Source organism: Oncorhynchus clarkii, chromosome 9 (assembly GCF_045791955.1).
Source record: "Oncorhynchus clarkii lewisi isolate Uvic-CL-2024 chromosome 9, UVic_Ocla_1.0, whole genome shotgun sequence".
NCBI lineage: Eukaryota > Metazoa > Chordata > Actinopteri > Salmoniformes > Salmonidae > Oncorhynchus > Oncorhynchus clarkii.
Window position 1 is genome coordinate 69,474,830 of NC_092155.1, and position 20,583 is coordinate 69,495,412.

Consider the following 20,583-nt stretch of genomic DNA (forward strand, 5'->3'; position numbering starts at 1 on the left):
CTTGCTGTTGGGAAACCACATTACTGTCTGACTTTCGGCTGTTGCAAATTCACCTCACACGACTTCACTTGGCTTTCGCCAACAGTTGCTTTTGCCTTACCACTCAAACGCGCCCAACATCTGGCGCTCGCTATATTCCCACTAGGTTCTCTGACTGTCTCGCTCGCTCGGGCTTGTTACCTCTCTCATAGGAAGGTAGCCTTCTTCAATTCTCATGAACTGATAGGCCAACAAATGACAACTCAAATATGAGTGCCATTTTTAGTGTGACAACTAAGCAATGAAGTCGAATGCCATAAGTCAATGATGCTATTTGTTAATGATAGATGCGGTCTAGGGTCTAATGAGGATTTCAGACCTGTTTACACTTGATTGATATCCAGACACAATGCAAGTTCTGCGTTCAGACAGGCAGCTCAATTCTGATATTTTTTTTCACTAGTTGGTCTTTTGACCAAACAGATCAGCTCTGAAAAAGATCTGATGTGAAAAGATCTTATGTGATTGGTCAAAACACCAAATAGTGGAACAAAATATCAGAATTTGCTGCCTGTTGGGCTGCATGTTAGCACCAGGTATAAACGGGACACAAGAGCGTGAGGATGTAGACTGCAGCTAGCCAAGATGTACTGCAAGCCAACTACTTTAATATCCAAAGACCTTAGTTAGGCCTGCCTATATGTTATTGTATCTGTAGCCTGGTCTCATAGACAAGACGTAACATAGTAAATATAAATCCAGACACTTAAAGTAGTGTGATATGCAGGGTTGGGGAGTAACGGATTACATGTAATCCATTACATGTAAAGAATTACAAAAAAACGTTAAGTGTAATCCTTTACGTTACCAGCAAAAAAATTGTAATAAAATTACAGATATTTTTGAAAAACTAGATGATTACTTTGAGGATTACTTTTAAATTCAGAAAGGATGTTTGCGGAAAAAAAATATTAGACACTTCTCTGTTTTCTCAATGACATTCAAATCAGCATTGAAAAAAGGCACAAGTTTAAGTTTGTTCTACCTGAGCGAGTCTGACCACAAGTCAGAGACCACTATGATGACACACCAAATGATGACCACATGTCAGAGACCACTATGATGTCAGAGACCACACTATGATGTCAGAGACCACTATGATGACACAGCAAATGATGACCACAAGTCAGAGACCACTATGATGTCAGAGACCACTGTGATGTCAGAGACCACTATGATGTTAGAGACCACTATGATGACAGGGACCACCACTATGATGACACACCAAATGCGTTTGATGGATCGCGTAAAAAGAGCATAAATAGGCTTTTGTACGCTACAGTCCAAGCTATCTTCCAATGTTGCGACTGCTGTCAGCATCCAAAGATTATCCAACTTGAATAAACGCTTGGAGGTAAGGATGACAGCAGTGGTGTAGTCTGCGGCAATACGGATATCACTTGTTATTGAATCACACTGCTGCTCTCTCATTTAACTTACGGATTGTGGTTGTTGTGGATGCCTGTTCACAAATCTAAATGTGTATTTGAACCCAATAATAGTTGAATTCAAGAAGTTTAAGCTGCCTGTCAATCATTGTTTTTGAAACCTAGCGGACGGCCAGTGTAAAATGTGCTCTTGCAACAGCTGCATAGTGAGGATCCCAGCTTATGGAATAAAAGTGGGGCTTTTATTCATGCTGATAAAAAATAAATATCCATAGGCCTAATGGACACATGCTCGAACTCACACATTTTTGATAGACTTAAAGGGGCAATCTGTAGTTTCTACATCCATTTTTGTACTTATATATTATATATATTAATGTAAAGATATAATTCAATCGTGTTATTGTATGTAGTAGAATGTTATGGGTTAAAACAAGCCTATCTAACCGACCCATAAAGTTAAATTCCTAGAATTTGTTACATATCATACGTTTAGCAACTTCCTAACATATAGTATATTTTGCAAATTCATAACACATTATACGAAATGTAATTCGTAACATACAACATGGGTAATGGACATCCACAAATGAATACAAACCATACAAAACTTAACATATCATACTAAATGGAGAGTCCCAGATTTACATATAGAATAATATGAATTGTTCTGAAACCAAGTTGGTTATTATGTCCAGGTTATTATGAGGTTAACTGGCTCTGGTAGCTAAGACAGCCGAATACTCCATCTAAACCTGAACCAGGTTGGTTACTATGTCCAGAGGTTAACTGGCTCTGGTAGCTAAGACAGCCGAATACTCCATCTAAACCTGAACCAGGTTGGTTACTATGTCCAGAGGTTAACTGGCTCTGGTAGCTAAGACAGCCGAATACTCCATCTAAACCTGAACCAGGTTGGTTACTATGTCCAGAGGTTAACTGGCTCTGGTAGCTATGACAGCCGAATACTCCATCTAAACCTGAACTAGGTTGGTTACTATGTCCAGAGGTTAACTGGCTCTGGTAGCTAAGACAGCCGAATACTCCATCTAAACCTGAACCAGGTTGGTTACTATGTCCAGAGGTTAACTGGCTCTGGTAGCTAAGACAGCCGAATACTCCATCTAAACCTGAACCAGGTTGGTTACTATGTCCAGAGGTTAACTGGCTCTGGTAGCTAAGACAGCCGAATACTCCATCTAAACCTGAACCAGGTTGGTTACTATGTCCAGAGGTTAACTGGCTCTGGTAGCTAAGACAGCCGAATACTCCATCTAAACCTGAACCAGGTTGGTTACTATGTCCAGAGGTTAACTGGCTCTGGTAGCTATGACAGCCGAATACTCCATCTAAACCTGAACCAGGTTGGTTACTATGTCCAGAGGTTAACTGGCTCTCGGAACAAAGTCCTCCACTTTCATATCAAATCAAATCAGTTTATTTGTCACATGCTCCGAATACAACAGGTGTAGACCTTATAGTGAAATGCTTACTTATAAGCCCTAACCAACAGTTCCATTTTTAAGGAACAAATAGGTATTAGGTAAACAATAGATATGTAAATAAAAAAATAATAAAAAAAAGTAAAATGACAGTGAAAATAACAGTAGTGAGGCTATATACAGGTGGTACTGGTACAGAGTCAATGTGGAGGCTGTATACAGGTGGTACTGGTACAGAGTCAATGTGGAGGCTGTATACAGGTGGTACCGGTACAGAGTCAATGTGGAGGCTATATACAGGTGGTACCGGTACAGAGTCAATGTGGAGGCTGTATACAGGTGGTACCGGTACAGAGTCAATGTGGAGGCTATATACAGGTGGTACTGGTACAGAGTCAATGTGGAGGCTGTATACAGGTGGTACCGGTACAGAGTCAATGTGGAGGCTATATACAGGTGGTGCTGGTACAGAGTCAATGTGGAGGCTGTATACAGGTGGTACTGGTACAGAGTCAATGTGGAGGCTGTATACAGGTGGTACTGGTACAGAGTCAATGTGGAGGCTGTATACAGGTGGTACTGGTACAGAGTCAATGTGGAGGCTATATACAGGTGGTACTGGTACAGAGTCAATGTGGAGGCTATATACAGGTGGTACTGGTACAGAGTCAATGTGGAGGCTATATACAGGTGGTACTGGTACAGAGTCAATGTGGAGGCTGTATACAGGTGGTACTGGTACAGAGTCAATGTGGAGGCTGTATACAGGTGGTACCGGTACAGAGTCAATGTGGAGGCTATATACAGGTGGTACTGGTACAGAGTCAATGTGGAGGCTATATACAGGTGGTACTGGTACAGAGTCAATGTGGAGGCTGTATACAGGTGGTACCGGTACAGAGTCAATGTGGAGGCTATATACAGGTGGTACTGGTACAGAGTCAATGTGGAGGCTATATACAGGTGGTACTGGTACAGAGTCAATGTGGAGGCTGTATACAGGTGGTACTGGTACAGAGTCAATGTGGAGGCTGTATACAGGTGGTACCGGTACAGAGTCAATGTGGAGGCTATATACAGGTGGTACCGGTACAGAGTCAATGTGGAGGCTGTATACAGGTGGTACCGGTACAGAGTCAATGTGGAGGCTATATACAGGTGGTACCGGTACAGAGTCAATGTGGAGGCTGTATACAGGTGGTACCGGTACAGAGTCAATGTGGAGGCTATATACAGGTGGTACTGGTACAGAGTCAATGTGGAGGCTGTATACAGGTGGTACCGGTACAGAGTCAATGTGGAGGCTATATACAGGTGGTGCTGGTACAGAGTCAATGTGGAGGCTGTATACAGGTGGTACTGGTACAGAGTCAATGTGGAGGCTGTATACAGGTGGTACTGGTACAGAGTCAATGTGGAGGCTGTATACAGGTGGTACTGGTACAGAGTCAATGTGGAGGCTATATACAGGTGGTACTGGTACAGAGTCAATGTGGAGGCTGTATACAGGTGGTACTGGTACAGAGTCAATGTGGAGGCTGTATACAGGTGGTACTGGTACAGAGTCAATGTGGAGGCTATATACAGGTGGTATCGGTACAGAGTCAATGTGGAGGCTATATACAGGTGGTACTGGTACAGAGTCAATGTGGAGGCTGTATACAGGTGGTACCGGTACAGAGTCAATGTGGAGGCTATATACAGGTGGTACTGGTACAGAGTCAATGTGGAGGCTGTATACAGGTGGTACTGGTACAGAGTCAATGTGGAGGCTATATACAGGTGGTACTGGTACAGAGTCAATGTGGAGGCTATATACAGGTGGTACCGGTACAGAGTCAATGTGGAGGCTATATACAGGTGGTACTGGTACAGAGTCAATGTGGAGGCTATATACAGGTGGTACTGGTACAGAGTCAATGTGGAGGCTATATACAGGTGGTACTGGTACAGAGTCAATGTGGAGGCTATATACAGGTGGTACTGGTACAGAGTCAATGTGGAGGCTATATACAGGTGGTACTGGTACAGAGTCAATGTGGAGGCTTTATACAGGTGGTACCGGTACAGAGTCAATGTGGAGGCTATATACAGGTGGTACTGGTACAGAGTCAATGTGGAGGCTATATACAGGGGGTACTGGTACAGAGTCAATATGGAGGATATATACAGGTGGTACCGGTACAGAGTCAATATGGAGGCTATATACAGGTGGCACTGGTACAGAGTCAATGTGGAGGCTATATACAGGTGGTACTGGTACAGAGTCAATGTGGAGGCTATATACAGGTGGTACTGGTACAGAGTCAATGTGGAGGCTATATACAGGTGGTACTGGTACAGAGTCAATGTGGAGGCTATATACAGGTGGTACCGGTACAGAGTCAATGTGGAGGCTGTATACAGGTGGTACCGGTACAGAGTCAATGTGGAGGCTGTATACAGGTGGTACTGGTACAGAGTCAATATGGAGGATATATACAGGTGGTACCGGTACAGAGTCAATATGGAGGCTATATACAGGTGGTACTGGTACAGAGTCAATGTGGAGGCTATATACAGGTGGTACTGGTACAGAGTCAATGTGGAGGCTATATACAGGTGGTACTGGTACAGAGTCAATGTGGAGGCTATATACAGGTGGTACTGGTACAGAGTCAATGTGGAGCCTATATACAGGTGGTACTGTTACAGAGTCAATGTGGAGGCTTTATACAGGTGGTACCGGTACAGAGTCAATGTGGAGGCTGTATACAGGTGGTACCGGTACAGAGTCAATATGGAGGCTATATACAGGTGGTACTGGTACAGAGTCAATGTGGAGGCTATATACAGGTGGTACTGGTACAGAGTCAATGTGGAGGCTATATACAGGTGGTACTGGTACAGAGTCAATGTGGAGGCTATATACAGGTGGTACTGGTACAGAGTCAATGTGGAGGCTATATACAGGTGGTACCGGTACAGAGTCAATGTGGAGGCTGTATACAGGTGGTACCGGTACAGAGTCAATGTGGAGGCTGTATACAGGTGGTACTGGTACAGAGTCAATATGGAGGATATATACAGGTGGTACCGGTACAGAGTCAATATGGAGGCTATATACAGGGGGTACTGGTACAGAGTCAATATGGAGGATATATACAGGTGGTACCGGTACAGAGTCAATATGGAGGCTATATACAGGTGGTACTGGTACAGAGTCAATGTGGAGGCTATATACAGGTGGTACTGGTACAGAGTCAATGTGGAGGCTATATACAGGTGGTACTGGTACAGAGTCAATGTGGAGGCTATATACAGGTGGTACCGGTACAGAGTCAATGTGGAGGCTGTATACAGGTGGTACCGGTACAGAGTCAATGTGGAGGCTGTATACAGGTGGTACTGGTACAGAGTCAATGTGGAGGCTATATACAGGTGGTACTGGTACAGAGTCAATGTGGAGGCTATATACAGGTGGTACTGGTACAGAGTCAATGTGGAGGCTATATACAGGTGGTACTGGTACAGAGTCAATGTGGAGGCTATATACAGGTGGTACTGGTACAGAGTCAATGTGGAGGCTATATACAGGTGGTACTGGTACAGAGTCAATGTGGAGGCTTTATACAGGTGGTACCGGTACAGAGTCAATGTGGAGGCTATATACAGGTGGTACTGGTACAGAGTCAATGTGGAGGCTATATACAGGGGGTACTGGTACAGAGTCAATATGGAGGATATATACAGGTGGTACCGGTACAGAGTCAATATGGAGGCTATATACAGGTGGTACTGGTACAGAGTCAATGTGGAGGCTATATACAGGTGGTACTGGTACAGAGTCAATGTGGAGGCTATATACAGGTGGTACTGGTACAGAGTCAATGTGGAGGCTATATACAGGTGGTACTGGTACAGAGTCAATGTGGAGGCTATATACAGGTGGTACTGGTACAGAGTCAATGTGGAGGCTATATACAGGTGGTACTGGTACAGAGTCAATGTGGAGGCTATATACAGGGGGTACTGGTACAGAGTCAATGTGGAGGCTGTATGCAGAGGGTACCGGTACAGAGTCAATGTGGAGGCTATATACAGGTGGTACCGGTACAGAGTCAATGTGGAGGCTATATACAGGTGGTACTGGTACAGAGTCAATGTGGAGGCTATATACAGGTGGTACCGGTACAGAGTCAATGTGGAGGCTATATACAGGTGGTACTGGTACAGAGTCAATGTGGAGGCTATATACAGGTGGTACCGGTACAGAGTCAATGTGGAGGCTATATACAGGTGGTACCGGTACAGAGTCAATGTGGAGGCTATATACAGGTGGTACTGGTACAGAGTCAATGTGGAGGCTATATACAGGTGGTACTGGTACAGAGTCAATGTGGAGGCTATATACAGGTGGTACCGGTAGAGAGTCAATGTGGAGGCTATATACAGGTGGTACTGGTACAGAGTCAATGTGGAGGCTATATACAGGTGGTACCGGTACAGAGTCAATGTGGAGGCTATATACAGGTGGTACTGGTACAGAGTCAATGTGGAGGCTATATACAGGTGGTACTGGTACAGAGTCAATGTGGAGGCTATATACAGGTGGTACCGGTACAGAGTCAATGTGGAGGCTGTATACAGGTGGTACTGGTACAGAGTCAATGTGGAGGCTATATACAGGTGGTACTGGTACAGAGTCAATGTGGAGGCTATATACAGGTGGTACTGGTACAGAGTCAATGTGGAGGCTATATACAGGGGGTACTGGTACAGAGTCAATATGGAGGATATATACAGGTGGTACCGGTACAGAGTCAATATGGAGGCTATATACAGGTGGCACTGGTACAGAGTCAATGTGGAGGCTATATACAGGTGGTACTGGTACAGAGTCAATGTGGAGGCTATATACAGGTGGTACTGGTACAGAGTCAATGTGGAGGCTATATACAGGTGGTACTGGTACAGAGTCAATGTGGAGGCTATATACAGGTGGTACCGGTACAGAGTCAATGTGGAGGCTGTATACAGGTGGTACTGGTACAGAGTCAATGTGGAGGCTTTATACAGGTGGTACCGGTACAGAGTCAATGTGGAGGCTGTATACAGGTGGTACCGGTACAGAGTCAATATGGAGGCTATATACAGGTGGTACTGGTACAGAGTCAATGTGGAGGCTATATACAGGTGGTACTGGTACAGAGTCAATGTGGAGGCTATATACAGGTGGTACTGGTACAGAGTCAATGTGGAGGCTATATACAGGTGGTACTGGTACAGAGTCAATGTGGAGGCTATATACAGGTGGTACCGGTACAGAGTCAATGTGGAGGCTGTATACAGGTGGTACCGGTACAGAGTCAATGTGGAGGCTGTATACAGGTGGTACTGGTACAGAGTCAATATGGAGGATATATACAGGTGGTACCGGTACAGAGTCAATATGGAGGCTATATACAGGGGGTACTGGTACAGAGTCAATATGGAGGATATATACAGGTGGTACCGGTACAGAGTCAATATGGAGGCTATATACAGGTGGTACTGGTACAGAGTCAATGTGGAGGCTATATACAGGTGGTACTGGTACAGAGTCAATGTGGAGCCTATATACAGGTGGTACTGGTACAGAGTCAATGTGGAGGCTATATACAGGTGGTACCGGTACAGAGTCAATGTGGAGGCTGTATACAGGTGGTACCGGTACAGAGTCAATGTGGAGGCTGTATACAGGTGGTACTGGTACAGAGTCAATGTGGAGGCTATATACAGGTGGTACTGGTACAGAGTCAATGTGGAGGCTATATACAGGTGGTACTGGTACAGAGTCAATGTGGAGGCTATATACAGGTGGTACTGGTACAGAGTCAATGTGGAGGCTATATACAGGTGGTACTGGTACAGAGTCAATGTGGAGGCTATATACAGGTGGTACTGGTACAGAGTCAATGTGGAGGCTTTATACAGGTGGTACCGGTACAGAGTCAATGTGGAGGCTATATACAGGTGGTACTGGTACAGAGTCAATGTGGAGGCTATATACAGGGGGTACTGGTACAGAGTCAATATGGAGGATATATACAGGTGGTACCGGTACAGAGTCAATATGGAGGCTATATACAGGTGGTACTGGTACAGAGTCAATGTGGAGGCTATATACAGGTGGTACTGGTACAGAGTCAATGTGGAGGCTATATACAGGTGGTACTGGTACAGAGTCAATGTGGAGGCTATATACAGGTGGTACTGGTACAGAGTCAATGTGGAGGCTATATACAGGTGGTACTGGTACAGAGTCAATGTGGAGGCTATATACAGGTGGTACTGGTACAGAGTCAATGTGGAGGCTATATACAGGGGGTACTGGTACAGAGTCAATGTGGAGGCTGTATGCAGGGGGTACCGGTACAGAGTCAATGTGGAGGCTATATACAGGTGGTACCGGTACAGAGTCAATGTGGAGGCTATATACAGGTGGTACTGGTACAGAGTCAATGTGGAGGCTATATACAGGTGGTACCGGTACAGAGTCAATGTGGAGGCTATATACAGGTGGTACTGGTACAGAGTCAATGTGGAGGCTATATACAGGTGGTACCGGTACAGAGTCAATGTGGAGGCTATATACAGGTGGTACCGGTACAGAGTCAATGTGGAGGCTATATACAGGTGGTACTGGTACAGAGTCAATGTGGAGGCTATATACAGGTGGTACTGGTACAGAGTCAATGTGGAGGCTGTATACAGGTGGTACCGGTACAGAGTCAATGTGGAGGCTGTATACAGGTGGTACTGGTACAGAGTCAATATGGAGGATATATACAGGTGGTACCGGTACAGAGTCAATATGGAGGCTATATACAGGGGGTACTGGTACAGAGTCAATATGGAGGATATATACAGGTGGTACCGGTACAGAGTCAATATGGAGGCTATATACAGGTGGTACTGGTACAGAGTCAATGTGGAGGCTATATACAGGTGGTACTGGTACAGAGTCAATGTGGAGGCTATATACAGGTGGTACTGGTACAGAGTCAATGTGGAGGCTATATACAGGTGGTACCGGTACAGAGTCAATGTGGAGGCTGTATACAGGTGGTACCGGTACAGAGTCAATGTGGAGGCTGTATACAGGTGGTACTGGTACAGAGTCAATGTGGAGGCTATATACAGGTGGTACTGGTACAGAGTCAATGTGGAGGCTATATACAGGTGGTACTGGTACAGAGTCAATGTGGAGGCTATATACAGGTGGTACTGGTACAGAGTCAATGTGGAGGCTATATACAGGTGGTACTGGTACAGAGTCAATGTGGAGGCTATATACAGGTGGTACTGGTACAGAGTCAATGTGGAGGCTTTATACAGGTGGTACCGGTACAGAGTCAATGTGGAGGCTATATACAGGTGGTACTGGTACAGAGTCAATGTGGAGGCTATATACAGGGGGTACTGGTACAGAGTCAATATGGAGGATATATACAGGTGGTACCGGTACAGAGTCAATATGGAGGCTATATACAGGTGGTACTGGTACAGAGTCAATGTGGAGGCTATATACAGGTGGTACTGGTACAGAGTCAATGTGGAGGCTATATACAGGTGGTACTGGTACAGAGTCAATGTGGAGGCTATATACAGGTGGTACTGGTACAGAGTCAATGTGGAGGCTATATACAGGTGGTACTGGTACAGAGTCAATGTGGAGGCTATATACAGGTGGTACTGGTACAGAGTCAATGTGGAGGCTATATACAGGGGGTACTGGTACAGAGTCAATGTGGAGGCTGTATGCAGAGGGTACCGGTACAGAGTCAATGTGGAGGCTATATACAGGTGGTACCGGTACAGAGTCAATGTGGAGGCTATATACAGGTGGTACTGGTACAGAGTCAATGTGGAGGCTATATACAGGTGGTACCGGTACAGAGTCAATGTGGAGGCTATATACAGGTGGTACTGGTACAGAGTCAATGTGGAGGCTATATACAGGTGGTACCGGTACAGAGTCAATGTGGAGGCTATATACAGGTGGTACCGGTACAGAGTCAATGTGGAGGCTATATACAGGTGGTACTGGTACAGAGTCAATGTGGAGGCTATATACAGGTGGTACTGGTACAGAGTCAATGTGGAGGCTATATACAGGTGGTACCGGTAGAGAGTCAATGTGGAGGCTATATACAGGTGGTACTGGTACAGAGTCAATGTGGAGGCTATATACAGGTGGTACCGGTACAGAGTCAATGTGGAGGCTATATACAGGTGGTACTGGTACAGAGTCAATGTGGAGGCTATATACAGGTGGTACTGGTACAGAGTCAATGTGGAGGCTATATACAGGTGGTACCGGTACAGAGTCAATGTGGAGGCTGTATACAGGTGGTACTGGTACAGAGTCAATGTGGAGGCTATATACAGGTGGTACTGGTACAGAGTCAATGTGGAGGCTATATACAGGTGGTACTGGTACAGAGTCAATGTGGAGGCTATATACAGGGGGTACTGGTACAGAGTCAATATGGAGGATATATACAGGTGGTACCGGTACAGAGTCAATATGGAGGCTATATACAGGTGGCACTGGTACAGAGTCAATGTGGAGGCTATATACAGGTGGTACTGGTACAGAGTCAATGTGGAGGCTATATACAGGTGGTACTGGTACAGAGTCAATGTGGAGGCTATATACAGGTGGTACTGGTACAGAGTCAATGTGGAGGCTATATACAGGTGGTACCGGTACAGAGTCAATGTGGAGGCTGTATACAGGTGGTACTGGTACAGAGTCAATGTGGAGGCTTTATACAGGTGGTACCGTTACAGAGTCAATGTGGAGGCTGTATACAGGTGGTACCGGTACAGAGTCAATATGGAGGCTATATACAGGTGGTACTGGTACAGAGTCAATGTGGAGGCTATATACAGGTGGTACTGGTACAGAGTCAATGTGGAGGCTATATACAGGTGGTACTGGTACAGAGTCAATGTGGAGGCTATATACAGGTGGTACTGGTACAGAGTCAATGTGGAGGCTATATACAGGTGGTACCGGTACAGAGTCAATGTGGAGGCTGTATACAGGTGGTACCGGTACAGAGTCAATGTGGAGGCTGTATACAGGTGGTACTGGTACAGAGTCAATATGGAGGATATATACAGGTGGTACCGGTACAGAGTCAATATGGAGGCTATATACAGGGGGTACTGGTACAGAGTCAATATGGAGGATATATACAGGTGGTACCGGTACAGAGTCAATATGGAGGCTATATACAGGTGGTACTGGTACAGAGTCAATGTGGAGGCTATATACAGGTGGTACTGGTACAGAGTCAATGTGGAGCCTATATACAGGTGGTACTGGTACAGAGTCAATGTGGAGGCTATATACAGGTGGTACCGGTACAGAGTCAATGTGGAGGCTGTATACAGGTGGTACCGGTACAGAGTCAATGTGGAGGCTGTATACAGGTGGTACTGGTACAGAGTCAATGTGGAGGCTATATACAGGTGGTACTGGTACAGAGTCAATGTGGAGGCTATATACAGGTGGTACTGGTACAGAGTCAATGTGGAGGCTATATACAGGTGGTACTGGTACAGAGTCAATGTGGAGGCTATATACAGGTGGTACTGGTACAGAGTCAATGTGGAGGCTATATACAGGTGGTACTGGTACAGAGTCAATGTGGAGGCTTTATACAGGTGGTACCGGTACAGAGTCAATGTGGAGGCTATATACAGGTGGTACTGGTACAGAGTCAATGTGGAGGCTATATACAGGGGGTACTGGTACAGAGTCAATATGGAGGATATATACAGGTGGTACCGGTACAGAGTCAATATGGAGGCTATATACAGGTGGTACTGGTACAGAGTCAATGTGGAGGCTATATACAGGTGGTACTGGTACAGAGTCAATGTGGAGGCTATATACAGGTGGTACTGGTACAGAGTCAATGTGGAGGCTATATACAGGTGGTACTGGTACAGAGTCAATGTGGAGGCTATATACAGGTGGTACTGGTACAGAGTCAATGTGGAGGCTATATACAGGTGGTACTGGTACAGAGTCAATGTGGAGGCTATATACAGGGGGTACTGGTACAGAGTCAATGTGGAGGCTGTATGCAGGGGGTACCGGTACAGAGTCAATGTGGAGGCTATATACAGGTGGTACCGGTACAGAGTCAATGTGGAGGCTATATACAGGTGGTACTGGTACAGAGTCAATGTGGAGGCTATATACAGGTGGTACCGGTACAGAGTCAATGTGGAGGCTATATACAGGTGGTACTGGTACAGAGTCAATGTGGAGGCTATATACAGGTGGTACCGGTACAGAGTCAATGTGGAGGCTATATACAGGTGGTACCGGTACAGAGTCAATGTGGAGGCTATATACAGGTGGTACTGGTACAGAGTCAATGTGGAGGCTATATACAGGTGGTACTGGTACAGAGTCAATGTGGAGGCTATATACAGGTGGTACCGGTAGAGAGTCAATGTGGAGGCTATATACAGGTGGTACTGGTACAGAGTCAATGTGGAGGCTATATACAGGTGGTACCGGTACAGAGTCAATGTGGAGGCTATATACAGGTGGTACTGGTACAGAGTCAATGTGGAGGCTATATACAGGTGGTACTGGTACAGAGTCAATGTGGAGGCTATATACAGGTGGTACCGGTACAGAGTCAATGTGGAGGCTGTATACAGGTGGTACTGGTACAGAGTCAATGTGGAGGCTATATACAGGTGGTACTGGTACAGAGTCAATGTGGAGGCTATATACAGGTGGTACTGGTACAGAGTCAATGTGGAGGCTATATACAGGTGGTACTGGTACAGAGTCAATGTGGAGGCTATATACAGGTGGTACTGGTACAGAGTCAATGTGGAGGCTATATACAGGTGGTACTGGTACAGAGTCAATGTGGAGGCTATATACAGGGTGTTACGGTACAGAGTCAATGTGGAGGCTAAATACAGGTGGTACTGGTACAGAGTCAATGTGGAGGCTGTATACAGGTGGTACTGGTACAGAGTCAATGTGGAGGCTATATACAGGGGGTACTGGTACAGAGTCAATGTGGAGGCTATATACAGGGGGTACCGGTACAGAGTCAATGTGGAGGCTATATACAGGTGGTACTGGTACAGAGTCAATGTGGAGGCTATATACAGGTGGTACTGGTACAGAGTCAATGTGGAGGCTATATACAGGTGGTACCGGTACAGAGTCAATGTGGAGGCTATATACAGGTGGTACTGGTACAAAGTCAATGTGGAGGCTATATACAGGTGGTACTGGTACAGAGTCAATGTGGAGGCTATATACAGGTGGTACTGGTACAGAGTCAATGTGGAGGCTATATACAGGTGGTACTGGTACAGAGTCAATGTGGAGGCTATATACAGGTGGTACTGGTACAGAGTCAATGTGGAGGCTTTATACAGGTGGTACTGGTACAGAGTCAATGTGGAGGCTTTATACAGGTGGTACTGGTACAGAGTCAATGTGGAGGCTATATACAGGTGGTACTGGTACAGAGTCAATGTGGAGGGTATATACAGGTGGTACTGGTACAGAGTCAATGTGGAGGCTATATACAGGTGGTACTGGTACAGAGTCAATGTGGAGGCTATATACAGGGGGTACAGAGTCAATGTGGAGGCTATATACAGGTGGTACCGGTACAGAGTCAATGTGGAGGCTATATACAGGTGGTACTGGTACAGAGTCAATGTGGAGGCTGTATACAGGTGGTACCGGTACAGAGTCAATGTGGAGGCTATATACAGGTGGTACTGGTACAGAGTCAATGTGGAGGCTGTATACAGGTGGTACTGGTACAGAGTCAATGTGGAGGCTGTATACAGGTGGTACCGGTACAGAGTCAATGTGGAGGCTATATACAGGTGGTACTGGTACAGAGTCAATGTGGAGGCTATATACAGGTGGTACCGGTACAGAGTCAATGTGGAGGCTATATACAGGGGGTACCGGTACAGAGTCAATGTGGAGGCTATATACAGGTGGTACCGGTACAGAGTCAATGTGGAGGCTATATACAGGGTATTACGGTACAGAGTCAATGTGGAGGCTGTATACAGGTGGTACCGGTACAGAGTCAATGTGGAGGCTATATACAGGTGGTACCGGTACAGAGTCAATGTGGAGGCTATATACAGGGGGTACCGGTACAGAGTCAATGTGGAGGCTATATACAGGTGGTACCGGTACAGCGTCAATGTGGAGGCTATATACAGGGGGTACCGGTACAGAGTCAATGTGGAGGCTGTATACAGGTGGTACCGGTACAGAGTCAATGTGGAGGCTATATACAGGTGGTACTGGTACAGAGTCAATATGGAGGCTATATACAGGTGGTACTGGTACAGAGTCAATGTGGAGGCTATATACAGGTGGTACCGGTACAGAGTCAATGTGGAGGCTATATACAGGTGGTACTGGTACAGAGTCAATGTGGAGGCTATATACAGGTGGTACTGGTACAGAGTCAATGTGGAGGCTATATACAGGTGGTACTGGTACAGAGTCAATGTGGAGGCTATATAAAGGTGGTACTGGTACAGAGTCAATGTGGAGGCTATATACAGGTGGTACTGGTACAGAGTCAATGTGGAGGCTTTATACAGGTGGTACCGGTACAGAGTCAATGTGGAGGCTATATACAGGTGGTACTGGTACAGAGTCAATGTGGAGGCTATATACAGGGGGTACTGGTACAGAGTCAATATGGAGGATATATACAGGTGGTACCGGTACAGAGTCAACATGGAGGCTATATACAGGTGGCACTGGTACAGAGTCAATGTGGAGGCTATATACAGGTGGTACTGGTACAGAGTCAATGTGGAGGCTATATACAGGTGGTACTGGTACAGAGTCAATGTGGAGGCTATATACAGGTGGTACTGGTACAGAGTCAATGTGGAGGCTATATACAGGTGGTACCGGTACAGAGTCAATGTGGAGGCTGTATACAGGTGGTACCGGTACAGAGTCAATGTGGAGGCTGTATACAGGTGGTACTGGTACAGAGTCAATATGGAGGATATATACAGGTGGTACCGGTACAGAGTCAATATGGAGGCTATATACAGGTGGTACTGGTACAGAGTCAATGTGGAGGCTATATACAGGTGGTACTGGTACAGAGTCAATGTGGAGGCTATATACAGGTGGTACTGGTACAGAGTCAATGTGGAGGCTATATACAGGTGGTACTGGTACAGAGTCAATGTGGAGCCTTTATACAGGTGGTACTGGTACAGAGTCAATGTGGAGGCTTTATACAGGTGGTACCGGTACAGAGTCAATGTGGAGGCTGTATACAGGTGGTACCGGTACAGAGTCAATATGGAGGCTATATACAGGTGGTACTGGTACAGAGTCAATGTGGAGGCTATATACAGGTGGTACTGGTACAGAGTCAATGTGGAGGCTATATACAGGTGGTACTGGTACAGAGTCAATGTGGAGGCTATATACAGGTGGTACTGGTACAGAGTCAATGTGGAGGCTATATACAGGTGGTACCGGTACAGAGTCAATGTGGAGGCTGTATACAGGTGGTACCGGTACAGAGTCAATGTGGAGGCTGTATACAGGTGGTACTGGTACAGAGTCAATATGGAGGATATATACAGGTGGTACCGGTACAGAGTCAATATGGAGGCTATATACAGGGGGTACTGGTACAGAGTCAATATGGAGGATATATACAGGTGGTACCGGTACAGAGTCAATATGGAGGCTATATACAGGTGGTACTGGTACAGAGTCAATGTGGAGGCTATATACAGGTGGTACTGGTACAGAGTCAATGTGGAGGCTATATACAGGTGGTACTGGTACAGAGTCAATGTGGAGGCTATATACAGGTGGTACCGGTACAGAGTCAATGTGGAGGCTGTATACAGGTGGTACCGGTACAGAGTCAATGTGGAGGCTGTATACAGGTGGTACTGGTACAGAGTCAATGTGGAGGCTATATACAGGTGGTACTGGTACAGAGTCAATGTGGAGGCTATATACAGGTGGTACTGGTACAGAGTCAATGTGGAGGCTATATACAGGTGGTACTGGTACAGAGTCAATGTGGAGGCTATATACAGGTGGTACTGGTACAGAGTCAATGTGGAGGCTATATACAGGTGGTACTGGTACAGAGTCAATGTGGAGGCTTTATACAGGTGGTACCGGTACAGAGTCAATGTGGAGGCTATATACAGGTGGTACTGGTACAGAGTCAATGTGGAGGCTATATACAGGGGGTACTGGTACAGAGTCAATATGGAGGATATATACAGGTGGTACCGGTACAGAGTCAATATGGAGGCTATATACAGGTGGTACTGGTACAGAGTCAATGTGGAGGCTATATACAGGTGGTACTGGTACAGAGTCAATGTGGAGGCTATATACAGGTGGTACTGGTACAGAGTCAATGTGGAGGCTATATACAGGTGGTACTGGTACAGAGTCAATGTGGAGGCTATATACAGGTGGTACTGGTACAGAGTCAATGTGGAGGCTATATACAGGTGGTACTGGTACAGAGTCAATGTGGAGGCTATATACAGGGGGTACTGGTACAGAGTCAATGTGGAGGCTGTATACAGGGGGTACCGGTACAGAGTCAATGTGGAGGCTATATACAGGTGGTACTGGTACAGAGTCAATGTGGAGGCTATATACAGGTGGTACTGGTACAGAGTCAATGTGGAGGCTATATACAGGTGGTACCGGTACAGAGTCAATGTGGAGGCTATATACAGGTGGTACTGGTACAGAGTCAATGTGGAGGCTATATACAGGTGGTACCGGTACAGAGTCAATGTGGAGGCTATATACAGGTGGTACCGGTACAGAGTCAATGTGGAGGCTATATACAGGTGGTACTGGTACAGAGTCAATGTGGAGGCTATATACAGGTGGTACTGGTACAGAGTCAATGTGGAGGCTATATACAGGTGGTACCGGTAGAGAGTCAATGTGGAGGCTATATACAGGTGGTACTGGTACAGAGTCAATGTGGAGGCTATATACAGGTGGTACCGGTACAGAGTCAATGTGGAGGCTATATACAGGTGGTACTGGTACAGAGTCAATGTGGAGGCTATATACAGGTGGTACTGGTACAGAGTCAATGTGGAGGCTATATACAGGTGGTACCGGTACAGAGTCAATGTGGAGGCTGTATACAGGTGGTACTGGTACAGAGTCAATGTGGAGGCTATATACAGGTGGTACTGGTACAGAGTCAATGTGGAGGCTATATACAGGTGGTACTGGTACAGAGTCAATGTGGAGGCTATATACAGGTGGTACTGGTACAGAGTCAATGTGGAGGCTATATACAGGTGGTACTGGTACAGAGTCAATGTGGAGGCTATATACAGGGTGTTACGGTACAGAGTCAATGTGGAGGCTGTATACAGGTGGTACTGGTACAGAGTCAATGTGGAGGCTGTATACAGGTGGTACTGGTACAGAGTCAATGTGGAGGCTGTATACAGGTGGTACTGGTACAGAGTCAATGTGGAGGCTATATACAGGTGGTACTGGTACAGAGTCAATGTGGAGGCTATATACAGGTGGTACTGGTACAGAGTCAATGTGGAGGCTATATACAGGTGGTACTGGTACAGAGTCAATGTGGAGGCTGTATACAGGTGGTACTGGTACAGAGTCAATGTGGAGGCTGTATACAGGTGGTACCGGTACAGAGTCAATGTGGAGGCTATATACAGGTGGTACTGGTACAGAGTCAATGTGGAGGCTATATACAGGTGGTACTGGTACAGAGTCAATGTGGAGGCTGTATACAGGTGGTACCGGTACAGAGTCAATGTGGAGGCTATATACAGGTGGTACTGGTACAGAGTCAATGTGGAGGCTATATACAGGTGGTACTGGTACAGAGTCAATGTGGAGGCTGTATACAGGTGGTACTGGTACAGAGTCAATGTGGAGGCTGTATACAGGTGGTACCGGTACAGAGTCAATGTGGAGGCTATATACAGGTGGTACCGGTACAGAGTCAATGTGGAGGCTGTATACAGGTGGTACCGGTACAGAGTCAATGTGGAGGCTATATACAGGTGGTACCGGTACAGAGTCAATGTGGAGGCTGTATACAGGTGGTACCGGTACAGAGTCAATGTGGAGGCTATATACAGGTGGTACTGGTACAGAGTCAATGTGGAGGCTGTATACAGGTGGTACCGGTACAGAGTCAATGTGGAGGCTGTATACAGGTGGTGCTGGTACAGAGTCAATGTGGAGGCTGTATACAGGTGGTACTGGTACAGAGTCAATGTGGAGGCTGTATACAGGTGGTACTGGTACAGAGTCAATGTGGAGGCTGTATACAGGTGGTACTGGTACAGAGTCAATGTGGAGGCTATATACAGGTGGTACTGGTACAGAGTCAATGTGGAGGCTGTATACAGGTGGTACTGGTACAGAGTCAATGTGGAGGCTGTATACAGGTGGTACTGGTACAGAGTCAATGTGGAGGCTATATACAGGTGGTATCGGTACAGAGTCAATGTGGAGGCTATATACAGGTGGTACTGGTACAGAGTCAATGTGGAGGCTGTATACAGGTGGTACCGGTACAGAGTCAATGTGGAGGCTATATACAGGTGGTACTGGTACAGAGTCAATGTGGAGGCTGTATACAGGTGGTACTGGTACAGAGTCAATGTGGAGGCTATATACAGGTGGTACTGGTACAGAGTCAATGTGGAGGCTATATACAGGTGGTACCGGTACAGAGTCAATGTGGAGGCTATATACAGGTGGTACTGGTACAGAGTCAATGTGGAGGCTATATACAGGTGGTACTGGTACAGAGTCAATGTGGAGGCTATATACAGGTGGTACTGGTACAGAGTCAATGTGGAGGCTATATACAGGTGGTACTGGTACAGAGTCAATGTGGAGGCTATATACAGGTGGTACTGGTACAGAGTCAATGTGGAGGCTTTATACAGGTGGTACCGGTACAGAGTCAATGTGGAGGCTATATACAGGTGGTACTGGTACAGAGTCAATGTGGAGGCTATATACAGGGGGTACTGGTACAGAGTCAATATGGAGGATATATACAGGTGGTACCGGTACAGAGTCAATATGGAGGCTATATACAGGTGGCACTGGTACAGAGTCAATGTGGAGGCTATATACAGGTGGTACTGGTACAGAGTCAATGTGGAGGCTATATACAGGTGGTACTGGTACAGAGTCAATGTGGAGGCTATATACAGGTGGTACTGGTACAGAGTCAATGTGGAGGCTATATACAGGTGGTACCGGTACAGAGTCAATGTGGAGGCTGTATACAGGTGGTACCGGTACAGAGTCAATGTGGAGGCTGTATACAGGTGGTACTGGTACAGAGTCAATATGGAGGATATATACAGGTGGTACCGGTACAGAGTCAATATGGAGGCTATATACAGGTGGTACTGGTACAGAGTCAATGTGGAGGCTATATACAGGTGGTACTGGTACAGAGTCAATGTGGAGGCTATATACAGGTGGTACTGGTACAGAGTCAATGTGGAGGCTATATACAGGTGGTACTGGTACAGAGTCAATGTGGAGCCTATATACAGGTGGTACTGGTACAGAGTCAATGTGGAGGCTTTATACAGGTGGTACCGGTACAGAGTCAATGTGG